Source organism: Triturus cristatus, chromosome 6 (assembly GCF_964204655.1).
Source record: "Triturus cristatus chromosome 6, aTriCri1.1, whole genome shotgun sequence".
NCBI classification, from domain to species: domain Eukaryota; kingdom Metazoa; phylum Chordata; class Amphibia; order Caudata; family Salamandridae; genus Triturus; species Triturus cristatus.
Window position 1 is genome coordinate 1,099,871,240 of NC_140589.1, and position 14,358 is coordinate 1,099,885,597.

Genomic DNA, 14,358 nt, shown 5'->3' on the forward strand with positions numbered 1-14,358 from the left:
GACTCGTACTCTGGCCTAATAGCTAAGGTCTTAACTCTTAGTCTGGCCTAATAGCTAAGGTCTTAGACTCGTACTCTGGCCTAATAGCTAAGGTGTTAGACTCGTACTCTGGCATAATGGTTAAGGTCTTAACTCTTACTCTGGCCTAATAGCTAAGGTCTTAGACTCGTACTATGGCCTACAGGTTAAGGTCTTAACTCTTACTCTGGCCTACTGGTTAAGTTCTTAACTCTTACTCTGGCCTAATAGCTAAGGTCTTAGACTTGTACTCTGGCCTACTGGTTAAGGTCTTAACTCTTGCTCTGGCCTAATAGCTAAAGTCTTAGACTCGTACTCTGGCCTAATGGTTAGGGTCTTAACTCTTACTCTGGCCTAATAGCTAAGGTCTTAGACTCGTACTCTGGCCCAATAGCTAAGGTCTTAGACTCATATACTGGCCTAATGGTTAAGGTCTTAATTCTTACTCTGGCCTAATAGCTAAGGTCTTAGACTCGTACTCTGGCCTACAGGTTAAGGTCTTAACTCTTACTCTGGCCTACTGGTTAAGGTCTTAACTCTTACTCTGGCCTAATAGCTAAGGTCTTAACTCTTACTCTGGCCTATTAGCTAAGGTCTTAGACTCATAGTATGGCCTACAGGTTTAGGTCTTAACTCCTACTCTGGCCTACAGGTTAAGGTCTTAACTCTTACTCTGGCCTACTGGTTAAGGTCTTAACTCTTAATCTGGCCTGATAGCTAAGTTCTTAACTCTTACTCTGGCCTAATAGCTAAGGTCTTATACTCGTACTATGGCCTAATGGTTAAGGTCTTAACTCTTACTCTGGCCCAATAGCTAAGGTCTTAACTCTTACTCTGGCCTAATAGCTAAGGTCTTAGACTCGTACTCTGGACTAATGGTTAAGGTCTTAACTCTTACTCTGGCCTACTGGTTAAGGTCTTAACTCTTACTCTGGCCTAATAGCTAACGTCTTAGACTCGTACTCTGGCCTAATGGTTAAGGTCTTAACTCTTACTCTGGCATAATAGCTAAGGTCTTAACTCTTACTCTGGCTAAATAGCTAAGGTCTTAGACTCATACTCTGGCTTAATGGTTAAGGTCTTAACTCATACTCTGGCCTAATAGCTAAGGTCTTAACTCTTACTCTGGCCTAATAGCTAAGGTCTTAGACTCGTACTATGGCCTACAGGTGAAGGTCTTAACTCTTACGCTGGCCTACAGGTTAAGTTCTTAACTCTTACTCTGGCCTACTGGTTAAGGTCTTAACTTTTACTCTGGCCTAAAAGCTAAGGTCTTAGACTCGTACTATGGCCTACAGGTTAAGGTCTTAACTCTTACTCTGGCCTACTGGTTAAGGTCTTAACTCTTACTCTGGCCTAACAGCTAAGGTCTTAGACTCGTACTCTGGCCTACAGATTAAGGTCTTAACTCTTACTCTGGCCTAATAGCTAAGGTCTTAGACTCATACTCTGGCCTTATGGTTAAGGTCTTAACTCTTACTCTGGCCTAATGGTTAAGGTATTAACTCTTACTCTGGCCTACTGGTTAAGGTCTTAACTCTTACTCTGGCCTAATAGCCAAGGTCTTAACTCTTACTCTGGCCTAATAGCTAAGGTCTTAGACTCGTACTATGGCATACAGGTTAAGGTTTTAACTCTCACTCTCGCCTTCTGGTTAAGGTCTTAACTCTTACTCTGGCCTAATAGCTAAGGTCTTAACTCTTACTCTGGCCTAATAGCTTAGGTCTTAGACTTGTACTCTGGCCTAATGGTTAAGATCTTAACTCTTACTCTGGCCTAATAGCTAAGGTCTTAACTCTTACTCTGGCCTACTGGTTAAGGTCTTAACTCTTACTCTGGCCTAATAGCTAAGGTCTTAACTCTTACTCTGGCCTATTAGCTAAGGTCTTAGACTCATAGTATGGCCTACAGGTTTAGGTCTTAACTCCTACTCTGGCCTACAGGTTAAGGTCTTAACTCTTACTCTGGCCTACTGGTTAAGGTCTTAACTCTTAATCTGGCCTGATAGCTAAGTTCTTAACTCTTACTCTGGCCTAATAGCTAAGGTCTTATACTCGTACTATGGCCTAATGGTTAAGGTCTTAACTCTTACTCTGGCCCAATAGCTAAGGTCTTAACTCTTACTCTGGCCTAATAGCTAAGGTCTTAGACTCGTACTCTGGACTAATGGTTAGGGTCTTAACTCTTACTCTGGCCTACTGGTTAAGGTCTTAACTCTTACTCTGGCCTAATAGCTAACGTCTTAGACTCGTACTCTGGCCTAATGGTTAAGGTCTTAACTCTTACTCTGGCATAATAGCTAAGGTCTTAACTCTTACTCTGGCTAAATAGCTAAGGTCTTAGACTCATACTCTGGCTTAATGGTTAAGGTCTTAACTCATACTCTGGCCTAATAGCTAAGGTCTTAACTCTTACTCTGGCCTAATAGCTAAGGTCTTAGACTCGTACTATGGCCTACAGGTTAAGGTCTTAACTCTTACTCTGGCCTACAGGTTAAGTTCTTAACTCTTACTCTGGCCTACTGGTTAAGGTCTTAACTTTTACTCTGGCCTAATAGCTAAGGTCTTAGACTCGTACTATGGCCTACAGGTTAAGGTCTTAACTATTACTCTGGCCTACTGGTTAAGGTCTTAACTCTTACTCTGGCCTAACAGCTAAGGTCTTAGACTCGTACTCTGGCCTACAGATTAAGGTCTTAACTCTTACTCTGGCCTAATAGCTAAGGTCTTAGACTCATACTCTGGCCTTATGGTTAAGGTCTTAACTCTTACTCTGGCCTAATGGTTAAGGTATTAACTCTTACTCTGGCCTACTGGTTAAGGTATTAACTCTTACTCTGGCCTAATAGCCAAGGTCTTAACTCTTACTCTGGCCTAATAGCTAAGGTCTTAGACTCGTACTATGGCCTACAGGTTAAGGTCTTAACTCTCACTCTCGCCTTCTGGTTAAGGTCTTAACTCTTTCTCTGGCCTAATAGCTAAGGTCTTAACTCTTACTCTGGCCTAATAGCTTAGGTCTTAGACTCGTACTCTGGCCTAATGGTTAAGATCTTAACTCTTACTCTGGCCTAATAGCTAAGGTCTTAACTCTTACTCTGGCCTAATAGCTAAGGTCTTAGACCCGTACTCTGGCCTACAGGTTAAGGTTTTAACTCTTACTCTGGCCTACTGGTTAAGGTCTTAACTCTTACTCTGGCCTAATAGCTAAGGTCTTAGACTCGTACTATGGCCTACAGGTTAAGGTCTTAACTCTTACTCTGGCCTACTGGTTAAGGTCTTAGCCCTTACTCTGGCCTAATAGCTAAGGTCTTAACTCTTACTCTGGCCTAATAGCTAAGGTCTTAGACTCATAGTATGGCCTACAGGTTTAGGTCTTAACTCCTACTCTGGCCTACAGGTTAAGGTCTTAACTCTTACTCTGGCCTACTGGTTAAGGTCTTAACTCGTACTCTGGCCTAATAGCTAAGGTCTTAACTCTTACTCAGGCCTAATAGCTAAGGTCCTAATTCTTACTCTGGCCTAATAGCTAAGGTCTTAGACTCGTACTCTGGCCTAATGGTTAAGAACTTAACTCTTACTCTGGCCTAATAGCTAAGGTCTTAGACTCGTACTCTGGCCTAATGGTTAAGGTCTTCACTCTTACTCTGGCCCAATAGCTAAGGTCTTAACTCTTTATCTGGCCTAATAGCTAAGGTCTTAGACTCGTACTCTGGACTAATGGTTAAGGTCTTAACTCTTGCTCTGGCCTACTGGTTAAGGTCTTAAGTCTTACTCTGGCCTAATAGCTAAGGTCTTAGACTCGTACTCTGGCCTAATGGTTAAGGTCTTAACTCTTATTCTGGCCTAATAGCTAAGGTCCTAACTCTTACTCTGGCATAATGGTTAAGGTCTTAACTCTTACTCTGGCCTAATAGCTAAGGTCTTAACTCTTACTCTGGCCTAATAGCTAAGGTCTTAGACTCGTACTCTGGACTAATGGTTAAGGTCTTAACTCTTACTCTGGCCTACTGGTTAAGGTCTTAACACTTACTCTGGCCTAATAGCTAAGGTCTTAGACTCAAACTCTGGCCTAATGGTTAAGGTCTTAATTCTTACTCTGGCCTAATGGTTAAGGTCTTAGACTCTTACTCTGACATAATGGTTAAGGTCTTAGACTCTTACTCCGGCCTAATGTTTAAGGTCTGAACTCTTACTCTGGCCTAATGGTTAAGGTCTTAGACTCTTAATCTGGCCTAATGGTAAAGGTGTTAACTCTTACTCTGGCCATACTCTTACTCTGGCCTAATGGTTAAGGTCTTAACTCTTACTCTGGCCTAATGGTTAAGGTCTTAGACTCTTACTCTGGCCTAATGGTTAAGGTCTTAGCTCTTACTCCGGCCTAATGGTTAAGGTCTTAGACTCTTTCTCTGGCCTAATGTTTAAGGTCTTTATTCTTACTCTGGCTTAATGGTTAACGTCTTAACTCTTACTCTGGCCTAATAGCTAAGGTCTTAACTCTTACTCTGGCCTAATAGCTACGGTCTTAGACTCGTACTCTGATCTAATGGTTAAGGTCTTAACTCTTTCTCTGGCCTACTGGTTAAGGTCTTAACTCTTACTCTGGCCTAATAGCTAAGGTCTTAGACTCGTACTCTGGTCTACTGGTTAAGGTCTTAACTCTTACTCTGGCCTACTGGTTAAGGTCTTAACTCTTACTCTGGCCTAATAGCTAAGGTCTTAGACTCGTACTCTGGTCTAATGGTTAAGGTCTTAACTCTTTCTCTGGCCTACTGGTTAAGGTCTTAACTCTTACTCTGGCCTAATAGCTAAGGTGTTAGATTCGTACTCTGGCCTACTGGTTAAGGTCTTAACTCTTACTCTGGCCGACTGGTTAAGGTCTTAACTCTTACTCTGGCCTAATAGCTAAGGTCTTAGACTCGTACTATGGCCTACAGGTTAAGGTCTTAACTCTTACTCTGGCCTACTGGTTAAGGTCTTAACTCTTACTCTGGCCTAATAGCTAAGGTCTTAACTCTTACTCTGGCATTATAGCTAAGGTCTTAGACTGATACTCTGGCTTAATGGTTAAGGTCTTAACTCTTACTCTGGCCTACTGGTTAAGGTCTTAATTCTTACTCTGGCCTAATAGCTAAGGTCTTAACTCTTACTCTGGCCTAATAGCTAAGGTCTTCGACTCGTACTTTGGCATACAGGTTAGGTCTTAACTCTTACTCTGGCCTACTGGTTAAGGTCTTAACTCTTACTCTGGCCTAATAGCTAAGGTCTTAGACTCGTACTCTGGCCTAATAGCTAAGGTCTTAACTCTTAGTCTGGCCTAATAGCTAAGGTCTTAGACTCGTACTCTGGCCTAATAGCTAAGGTGTTAGACTCGTACTCTGGCCTAATGGTTAAGGTCTTAACTCTTACTCTGGCCTAATAGCTAAGGTCTTAGACTCGTACTATGGCCTACAGGTTAAGGTCTTAACTCTTACTCTGGCCTACTGGTTAAGTTCTTAACTCTTACTCTGGCCTAATAGCTAAGGTCTTAGACTTGTACTCTGGCCTACTGGTTAAGGTCTTAACTCTTGCTCTGGCCTAATAGCTAAAGTCTTAGACTCGTACTCTGGCCTAATGGTTAGGGTCTTAACTCTTACTCTGGCCTAATAGCTAAGGTCTTAGACTCATACTCTGGCCCAATAGCTAAGGTCTTAGACTCATACACTGGCCTAATGGTTAAGGTCTTAATTCTTACTCTGGCCTAATAGCTAAGGTCTTAGACTCGTACTCTGGCCTACAGGTTAAGGTCTTAACTCTTACTCTGGCCTACTGGTTAAGGTCTTAACTCTTACTCTGGCCTAATAGCTAAGGTCTTAACTCTTACTCTGGCCTATTAGCTAAGGTCTTAGACTCATAGTATGGCCTACAGGTTTAGGTCTTAACTCCTACTCTGGCCTACAGGTTAAGGTCTTAACTCTTACTCTGGCCTACTGGTTAAGGTCTTAACTCGTAATCTGGCCTGATAGCTAAGTTCTTAACTCTTACTCTGGCCTAATAGCTAAGGTCTTATACTCGTACTATGGCCTAATGGTTAAGGTCTTAACTCTTACTCTGGCCCAATAGCTAAGGTCTTAACTCTTACTCTGGCCTAATAGCTAAGGTCTTAGACTCGTACTCTGGACTAATGGTTAAGGTCTTAACTCTTACTCTGGCCTACTGGTTAAGGTCTTAACTCTTACTCTGGCCTAATAGCTAACGTCTTAGACTCGTACTCTGGCCTAATGGTTAAGGTCTTAACTCTTACTCTGGCATAATAGCTAAGGTCTTAACTCTTACTCTGGCTAAATAGCTAAGGTCTTAGACTCATACTCTGGCTTAATGGTTAAGGTCTTAACTCATACTCTGGCCTAATAGCTAAGGTCTTAACTCTTACTCTGGCCTAATAGCTAAGGTCTTAGACTCGTACTATGGCCTACAGGTGAAGGTCTTAACTCTTACGCTGGCCTACAGGTTAAGTTCTTAACTCTTACTCTGGCCTACTGGTTAAGGTCTTAACTTTTACTCTGGCCTAATAGCTAAGGTCTTAGACTCGTACTATGGCCTACAGGTTAAGGTCTTAACTCTTACTCTGGCCTACTGGTTAAGGTCTTAACTCTTACTCTGGCCTAACAGCTAAGGTCTTAGACTCGTACTCTGGCCTACAGATTAAGGTCTTAACTCTTACTCTGGCCTAATAGCTAAGGTCTTAGACTCATACTCTGGCCTTATGGTTAAGGTCTTAACTCTTACTCTGGCCTAATGGTTAAGGTATTAACTCTTACTCTGGCCTACTGGTTAAGGTCTTAACTCTTACTCTGGCCTAATAGCCAAGGTCTTAACTCTTACTCTGGCCTAATAGCTAAGGTCTTAGACTCGTACTATGGCATACAGGTTAAGGTCTTAACTCTCACTCTCGCCTTCTGGTTAAGGTCTTAACTCTTACTCTGGCCTAATAGCTAAGGTCTTAACTCTTACTCTGGCCTAATAGCTTAGGTCTTAGACTTGTACTCTGGCCTAATGGTTAAGATCTTAACTCTTACTCTGGCCTAATAGCTAAGGTCTTAACTCTTACTCTGGCCTAATAGCTAAGGTCTTAGACCCGTACTCTGGCCTACAGGTTAAGGTTTTAACTCTTACTCTGGCCTACTGGTTAAGGTCTTAACTCTTACTCTGGCCTAATAGCTAAGGTCTTAGACTCGTACTATGGCCTACAGGTTAAGGTCTTAACTCTTACTCTGGCCTACTGGTTAAGGTCTTAGCCCTTACTCTGGCCTAATAGCTAAGGTCTTAACTCTTACTCTGGCCTAATAGCTAAGGTCTTAGACTCATAGTATGGCCTACAGGTTTAGGTCTTAACTCCTACTCTGGCCTACAGGTTAAGGTCTTAACTCTTACTCTGGCCTACTGGTTAAGGTCTTAACTCGTACTCTGGCCTAATAGCTAAGGTCTTAACTCTTACTCAGGCCTAATAGCTAAGGTCTTAATTCTTACTCTGGCCTAATAGCTAAGGTCTTAGACTCGTACTCTGGCCTAATGGTTAAGAACTTAACTCTTACTCTGGCCTAATAGCTAAGGTCTTAGACTCGTACTCTGGCCTAATGGTTAAGGTCTTCACTCTTACTCTGGCCCAATAGCTAAGGTCTTAACTCTTTATCTGGCCTAATAGCTAAGGTCTTAGACTCGTACTCTGGACTAATGGTTAAGGTCTTAACTCTTGCTCTGGCCTACTGGTTAAGGTCTTAAGTCTTACTCTGGCCTAATAGCTAAGGTCTTAGACTCGTACTCTGGCCTAATGGTTAAGGTCTTAACTCTTATTCTGGCCTAATAGCTAAGGTCTTAACTCTTACTCTGGCATAATGGTTAAGGTCTTAACTCTTACTCTGGCCTAATAGCTAAGGTCTTAACTCTTACTCTGGCCAATAGCTAAGGTCTTAGACTCGTACTCTGGACTAATGGTTAAGGTCTTAACTCTTACTCTGGCCTACTGGTTAAGGTCTTAACACTTACTCTGGCCTAATAGCTAAGGTCTTAGACTCAAACTCTGGCCTAATGGTTAAGGTCTTAACTCTTACTCTGGCCTAATGGTTAAGGTCTTAGACTCTTACTCTGACATAATGGTTAAGGTCTTAGACTCTTACTCCGGCCTAATGGTTAAGGTCTGAACTCTTACTCTGGCCTAAGGGTTAAGGTCTTAGACTCTTAATCTGGCCTAATGGTAAAGGTCTTAACTCTTACTCTGGCCATACTCTTACTCTGGCCTAATGGTTAAGGTCTTAACTCTTACTCTGGCCTAATGGTTAATGTCTTAGACTCTTACTCTGGCCTAATGGTTAAGGTCTTAGCTCTTACTCCGGCCTAATGGTTAAGGTCTTAGACTCTTTCTCTGGCCTAATGTTTAAGGTCTTTATTCTTACTCTGGCTTAATGGTTAACGTCTTAACTCTTACTCTGGCCTAATAGCTAAGGTCTTAACTCTTACTCTGGCCTAATAGCTACGGTCTTAGACTCGTACTCTGATCTAATGGTTAAGGTCTTAACTCTTTCTCTGGCCTACTGGTTAAGGTCTTAACTCTTACTCTGGCCTAATAGCTAAGGTCTTAGACTCGTACTCTGGTCTACTGGTTAAGGTCTTAACTCTTACTCTGGCCTACTGGTTAAGGTCTTAACTCTTACTCTGGCCTAATAGCTAAGGTCTTAGACTCGTACTCTGGTCTAATGGTTAAGGTCTTAACTCTTTCTCTGGCCTACTGGTTAAGGTCTTAACTCTTACTCTGGCCTAATAGCTAAGGTGTTAGATTCGTACTCTGGCCTACTGGTTAAGGTCTTAACTCTTACTCTGGCCGACTGGTTAAGGTCTTAACTCTTACTCTGGCCTAATAGCTAAGGTCTTAGACTCGTACTATGGCCTACAGGTTAAGGTCTTAACTCTTACTCTGGCCTACTGGTTAAGGTCTTAACTCTTACTCTGGCCTAATAGCTAAGGTCTTAACTCTTACTCTGGCATTATAGCTAAGGTCTTAGACTGATACTCTGGCTTAATGGTTAAGGTCTTAACTCTTACTCTGGCCTACTGGTTAAGGTCTTAACTCTTACTCTGGCCTAATAGCTAAGGTCTTAGACTCGTACTCTGGCCTAATGGTTAAGGTCTTAACTCTTACACTGGCCTACTGGTTAAGGTCTTAACTCTTACTCTGGCCTAATAGCTAAGGACTTTGACTCGTACTCTGGCCTAATGGTTAAGGTCTTAACTCTTACTCTTGTCTACTGGTTAAGGTCTTAACTTTTACTCTGGCCTAATAGCTAAGGTCTTAATTCTTACTCTGGCCTAATAGCTAAGGTCTTAGACTCATACTCTGGCCTTATGGTTAAGGTCTTAACTCTTACTCTGGCCTAATGGTTAAGGTATTAACTCTTACTCTGGCCTACTGGTTAAGGTCTTAACTCTTACTCTGGCCTAATAGCCAAGGTCTTAACTCTTACTCTGGCCTAATAGCTAAGGTCTTAGACTCGTACTATGGCATACAGGTTAAGGTCTTAACTCTCACTCTCGCCTTCTGGTTAAGGTCTTAACTCTTACTCTGGCCTAATAGCTAAGGTCTTAACTCTTACTCTGGCCTAATAGCTTAGGTCTTAGACTTGTACTCTGGCCTAATGGTTAAGATCTTAACTCTTACTCTGGCCTAATAGCTAAGGTCTTAACTCTTACTCTGGCCTAATAGCTAAGGTCTTAACTCTTACTCTGGCCTAATAGCTAAGGTCTTAGACCCGTACTCTGGCCTACAGGTTAAGGTTTTAACTCTTACTCTGGCCTACTGGTTAAGGTCTTAACTCTTACTCTGGCCTAATAGCTAAGGTCTTAGACTCGTACTATGGCCTACAGGTTAAGGTCTTAACTCTTACTCTGGCCTACTGGTTAAGGTCCTAGCCCTTACTCTGGCCTAATAGCTAAGGTCTTAACTCTTACTCTGGCCTAATAGCTAAGGTCTTAGACTCATAGTATGGCCTACAGGTTTAGGTCTTAACTCCTACTCTGGCCTACAGGTTAAGGTCTTAACTCTTACTCTGGCCTACTGGTTAAGGTCTTAACTCGTACTCTGGCCTAATAGCTAAGGTCTTAACTCTTACTCAGGCCTAATAGCTAAGGTCTTAATTCTTACTCTGGCCTAATAGCTAAGGTCTTAGACTCGTACTCTGGCCTAATGGTTAAGAACTTAACTCTTACTCTGGCCTAATAGCTAAGGTCTTAGACTCGTACTCTGGCCTAATGGTTAAGGTCTTCACTCTTACTCTGGCCCAATAGCTAAGGTCTTAACTCTTTATCTGGCCTAATAGCTAAGGTCTTAGACTCGTACTCTGGACTAATGGTTAAGGTCTTAACTCTTGCTCTGGCCTACTGGTTAAGGTCTTAAGTCTTACTCTGGCCTAATAGCTAAGGTCTTAGACTCGTACTCTGGCCTAATGGTTAAGGTCTTAACTCTTATTCTGGCCTAATAGCTAAGGTCTTAACTCTTACTCTGGCATAATGGTTAAGGTCTTAACTCTTACTCTGGCCTAATAGCTAAGGTCTTAACTCTTACTCTGGCCAATAGCTAAGGTCTTAGACTCGTACTCTGGACTAATGGTTAAGGTCTTAACTCTTACTCTGGCCTACTGGTTAAGGTCTTAACACTTACTCTGGCCTAATAGCTAAGGTCTTAGACTCAAACTCTGGCCTAATGGTTAAGGTCTTAACTCTTACTCTGGCCTAATGGTTAAGGTCTTAGACTCTTACTCTGACATAATGGTTAAGGTCTTAGACTCTTACTCCGGCCTAATGGTTAAGGTCTGAACTCTTACTCTGGCCTAAGGGTTAAGGTCTTAGACTCTTAATCTGGCCTAATGGTAAAGGTCTTAACTCTTACTCTGGCCATACTCTTACTCTGGCCTAATGGTTAAGGTCTTAACTCTTACTCTGGCCTAATGGTTAATGTCTTAGACTCTTACTCTGGCCTAATGGTTAAGGTCTTAGCTCTTACTCCGGCCTAATGGTTAAGGTCTTAGACTCTTTCTCTGGCCTAATGTTTAAGGTCTTTATTCTTACTCTGGCTTAATGGTTAACGTCTTAACTCTTACTCTGGCCTAATAGCTAAGGTCTTAACTCTTACTCTGGCCTAATAGCTACGGTCTTAGACTCGTACTCTGATCTAATGGTTAAGGTCTTAACTCTTTCTCTGGCCTACTGGTTAAGGTCTTAACTCTTACTCTGGCCTAATAGCTAAGGTCTTAGACTCGTACTCTGGTCTACTGGTTAAGGTCTTAACTCTTACTCTGGCCTACTGGTTAAGGTCTTAACTCTTACTCTGGCCTAATAGCTAAGGTCTTAGACTCGTACTCTGGTCTAATGGTTAAGGTCTTAACTCTTTCTCTGGCCTACTGGTTAAGGTCTTAACTCTTACTCTGGCCTAATAGCTAAGGTGTTAGATTCGTACTCTGGCCTACTGGTTAAGGTCTTAACTCTTACTCTGGCCGACTGGTTAAGGTCTTAACTCTTACTCTGGCCTAATAGCTAAGGTCTTAGACTCGTACTATGGCCTACAGGTTAAGGTCTTAACTCTTACTCTGGCCTACTGGTTAAGGTCTTAACTCTTACTCTGGCCTAATAGCTAAGGTCTTAACTCTTACTCTGGCATTATAGCTAAGGTCTTAGACTGATACTCTGGCTTAATGGTTAAGGTCTTAACTCTTACTCTGGCCTACTGGTTAAGGTCTTAACTCTTACTCTGGCCTAATAGCTAAGGTCTTAGACTCGTACTCTGGCCTAATGGTTAAGGTCTTAACTCTTACACTGGCCTACTGGTTAAGGTCTTAACTCTTACTCTGGCCTAATAGCTAAGGACTTTGACTCGTACTCTGGCCTAATGGTTAAGGTCTTAACTCTTACTCTTGTCTACTGGTTAAGGTCTTAACTTTTACTCTGGCCTAATAGCTAAGGTCTTAATTCTTACTCTGGCCTAATAGCTAAGGTCTTAGACTCATACTCTGGCCTTATGGTTAAGGTCTTAACTCTTACTCTGGCCTAATGGTTAAGGTATTAACTCTTACTCTGGCCTACTGGTTAAGGTCTTAACTCTTACTCTGGCCTAATAGCCAAGGTCTTAACTCTTACTCTGGCCTAATAGCTAAGGTCTTAGACTCGTACTATGGCATACAGGTTAAGGTCTTAACTCTCACTCTCGCCTTCTGGTTAAGGTCTTAACTCTTACTCTGGCCTAATAGCTAAGGTCTTAACTCTTACTCTGGCCTAATAGCTTAGGTCTTAGACTTGTACTCTGGCCTAATGGTTAAGATCTTAACTCTTACTCTGGCCTAATAGCTAAGGTCTTAACTCTTACTCTGGCCTAATAGCTAAGGTCTTAACTCTTACTCTGGCCTAATAGCTAAGGTCTTAGACCCGTACTCTGGCCTACAGGTTAAGGTTTTAACTCTTACTCTGGCCTACTGGTTAAGGTCTTAACTCTTACTCTGGCCTAATAGCTAAGGTCTTAGACTCGTACTATGGCCTACAGGTTAAGGTCTTAACTCTTACTCTGGCCTACTGGTTAAGGTCTTAGCCCTTACTCTGGCCTAATAGCTAAGGTCTTAACTCTTACTCTGGCCTAATAGCTAAGGTCTTAGACTCATAGTATGGCCTACAGGTTTAGGTCTTAACTCCTACTCTGGCCTACAGGTTAAGGTCTTAACTCTTACTCTGGCCTACTGGGTAAGGTCTTAACTCGTACTCTGGCCTAATAGCTAAGGTCTTAACTCTTACTCAGGCCTAATAGCTAAGGTCTTAATTCTTACTCTGGCCTAATAGCTAAGGTCTTAGACTCGTACTCTGGCCTAATGGTTAAGAACTTAACTCTTACTCTGGCCTAATAGCTAAGGTCTTAGACTCGTACTCTGGCCTAATGGTTAAGGTCTTCACTCTTACTCTGGCCCAATAGCTAAGGTCTTAACTCTTTATCTGGCCTAATAGCTAAGGTCTTAGACTCGTACTCTGGACTAATGGTTAAGGTCTTAACTCTTGCTCTGGCCTACTGGTTAAGGTCTTAAGTCTTACTCTGGCCTAATAGCTAAGGTCTTAGACTCGTACTCTGGCCTAATGGTTAAGGTCTTAACTCTTATTCTGGCCTAATAGCTAAGGTCTTAACTCTTACTCTGGCATAATGGTTAAGGTCTTAACTCTTACTCTGGCCTAATAGCTAAGGTCTTAACTCTTACTCTGGCCAATAGCTAAGGTCTTAGACTCGTACTCTGGACTAATGGTTAAGGTCTTAACTCTTACTCTGGCCTACTGGTTAAGGTCTTAACACTTACTCTGGCCTAATAGCTAAGGTCTTAGACTCAAACTCTGGCCTAATGGTTAAGGTCTTAACTCTTACTCTGGCCTAATGGTTAAGGTCTTAGACTCTTACTCTGACATAATGGTTAAGGTCTTAGACTCTTACTCCGGCCTAATGGTTAAGGTCTGAACTCTTACTCTGGCCTAATGGTTAAGGTCTTAGACTCTTAATCTGGCCTAATGGTAAAGGTCTTAACTCTTACTCTGGCCATACTCTTACTCTGGCCTAATGGTTAAGGTCTTAACTCTTACTCTGGCCTAATGGTTAATGTCTTAGACTCTTACTCTGGCCTAATGGTTAAGGTCTTAGCTCTTACTCCGGCCTAATGGTTAAGGTCTTAGACTCTTTCTCTGGCGTAATGTTTAAGGTCTTTATTCTTACTCTGGCTTAATGGTTAACGTCTTAACTCTTACTCTGGCCTAATAGCTAAGGTCTTAACTCTTACTCTGGCCTAATAGCTACGGTCTTAGACTCGTACTCTGATCTAATGGTTAAGGTCTTAACTCTTTCTCTGGCCTACTGGTTAAGGTCTTAACTCTTACTCTGGCCTAATAGCTAAGGTCTTAGACTCGTACTCTGGTCTACTGGTTAAGGTCTTAACTCTTACTCTGGCCTACTGGTTAAGGTCTTAACTCTTACTCTGGCCTAATAGCTAAGGTCTTAGACTCGTACTCTGGTCTAATGGTTAAGGTCTTAACTCTTTCTCTGGCCTACTGGTTAAGGTCTTAACTCTTACTCTGGCCTAATAGCTAAGGTGTTAGATTTGTACTCTGGCCTACTGGTTAAGGTCTTAACTCTTACTCTGGCCGACTGGTTAAGGTCTTAACTCTTACTCTGGCCTAATAGCTAAGGTCTTAGACTCGTACTATGGCCTACAGGTTAAGGTCTTAACTCTTACTCTGGCCTACTGGTTAAGGTCTTAACTCTTACTCTGGCCTAATAGCTAAGGTCTTAACTCTTACT